This window comes from Herpailurus yagouaroundi, unplaced genomic scaffold, assembly GCF_014898765.1.
Source record: "Herpailurus yagouaroundi ecotype Mexico unplaced genomic scaffold, PumYag 139, whole genome shotgun sequence".
Lineage (NCBI taxonomy): Eukaryota > Metazoa > Chordata > Mammalia > Carnivora > Felidae > Herpailurus > Herpailurus yagouaroundi.
Window position 1 is genome coordinate 15,840,865 of NW_024412394.1, and position 2,568 is coordinate 15,843,432.

Sequence of the window (2,568 nt, forward strand, 5' to 3'; positions counted from 1 at the left end):
TAGGCTCCAGGCTCTGAGCCATCAGCCCAGAGCCCGACGCAGGGCTCGAACTCACGGACCGCGAGATCGTGACCTGGCTGAAGTCGGACACTTAACCGACTGCGCCACCCAGGCACCCCTGTTGATTGTTTCTTTCACTGTGCAGAAGCTTTTAATTTTGATGAGGTCCCAATAGTTCATTTTTGCTTTTGTTTCCCTTGCTTCCGGAGATGTGTTGAGTAACAAGTTGCTGCAACCAAGATCAAAAAGGTTTTTGCCTGCTTTTCCTCAAGGATTTTGATGGCTTCTTGTCTTACATTTAGGTCCTTCATCCATTTTGAGTTTATTTTTGTGTGTGGTATAAGAAGGTGGTTGAGGTTCATTCTTCTGCATGTCACTGTCCAGTTTCCCAGCAGCACTTGCTGAAGAGACTGTCTTTATTCCAATTGGATATTCTTTCCTGCTTTGTCAAAGATTAGTTGGCCATACATTTGTGGGTCCATTTCTGGGTTCTCTATTCTGTTCCATTGATCTGAGTGTCTGTTTTTGTGCCAGTACCATACTGTCTTGATGATTACAGCTTTGTAGAATAGCTTGAAGTCTGGGATTTTGATGCCTCCTGCTTTGGTTTTCTTTTTCAAGACTGCTTTAGCTATTTGGGGTCTTTTTGGGTTCCATGCAAATTTTAGGATTATTTGTTCTAGCTCTGTGAAGAATGCTGGCGTCATTTTGATAGGGATTGAATTAAATATGTAGATTGCTTTGGGTAGTATTGACATTGTAATGATATGTGTTCTTCCTACCCAGGAGTATGGAATCTTTTTCCATTTTTTTTGTCTTCTTCAATTTCTTTCATAAGCTTTCTATAATTTTCAGTGTAGTTTTTCACCTCTTTGGTTAGATTTATTCCTAGGTATTTTATGGTTTTGGTGCAATTGTAAATGGGATTGATTCCTTGATTTCTCCTGTTGCTTCATTGTTGGTGTATAAGAATGCAACCGATTTCTGTGCATTGATATTATATCCTGCAACTTTGCTGAATTCATGAATCAGTTCTAGCAGTTTTTTGGTGGAATATTTTGGGTTTTCCATATAGAGTATCATGCCATCTGCAAAGAGTAAAAGTTTGACCTCCTCCTGGCCGATTTGGATGCCTTTTATTTATTTGTGTTGTCTGATTGCAGAGGTTAAGACTTACAATACTATGTTGAATAACAGTGGCGAGAGTAGACATCCCTGTCTTGTTCTGACCTTAAGGGGAAAGCTCTCAGTTTTTCCCCATTGAGGATGATATTAGCGTTTGGTCTTTCATATATGGCTTTTATGATCTTGAGGTATGGTCCTTCCATCCCTACTTTCTTGAGGGTTTTTATCAAGAAAGGATGCTGTATTTTGTCAAATGCTTTCTCTGCATCTATTGAGAGGATCATATGGTTCTTGTCCTTTCTTTCATTGATATGATAAATCACATTGATTGTTTTGCAGATATTGAACCAGCCCTGCATCCCAGGTATAAATCCGACTTGGTTGTGGTGAATAATTTTTTAAGGTATTGTTGGATCTGGTTGGCTAATATCTTGTTGAGGATTTTTGCATCCATGTTCATCAAGGAAATTGGTCTATAGTTCTCTGTCTGGTTTTGGAATCAAGTTAATGATGGCTTCATAGAAAGAGTATGGAAGTTTTCCTTCCATTTCTATTTTTGGGAAACCTTCAAGAGAATAGGCGTTAACTCTTCATTAAGTGTTTGGTAGAATTCCTCAGGAAAGTCATCTGGCCTTGGACTCCTGTTTTTTTTTGTTTTTTTTTTGTTTGTTTGTTTTGTTTTTTTGTGGGGGGGGAGATTTTTGATTACTAATTCGATTTCGTTGCTGGTTATGGGTCTGTTCAAATTTTCTATTTCTTTCTGTTTCAGTTTTGGTAGTGTATATGTCTCTAGGAATTTGTCCATTTCTTCCAGATTGCCCATTTTATTGGTGTATAATTGTTCATAATATTCTCTTATTATTATTTTTATTTCTGCTGTGCTGGTTGTGATCTCTCTTTCATTCTTGATTTTATTTATTTGGGTCCTTTCCTTTTCTTTTTGATCAAACTGGCTACTGGTTTATCAATTTTGTTAATTCTTTCAAAGAACCAGCATCTGGTTTCATTAATCTGTTCTCCTGTTTTGCTTTGTTTTGGTTTGGTTTGGTTTTAATAGCATTAATTTCTGCTCTAATCTTTATTATTTCCTGTCTTCTACTGGTTTTGGGTGTTATTTGCTGTTCTTTTCCCAGTTCTTTAAGGCATAAGGTTAGGTTGTGTATTTGAAGTCTTTCTTCCTTCTTTAGGAAGGCCTGGATTGCTATATACTTTCCTCTTATGACCACATTTCATGCATTCCAGAGGTTTTGGATTGTGGTGTTATCATTTTAATTGGCTTCCATGAACTTTTTAATTTCCTCTTTAACTTCTTGGTTAGCTCATTCATTCTTTAGTGGGATGTTCTTTAGTCTCCAAGTATATGTTACCTTTCCAAATTTTTTCTTGTGGTTGATTTCGAGTTTCATAGTGTGGTCTGAAAATATGCACAGTATGATCTCAATC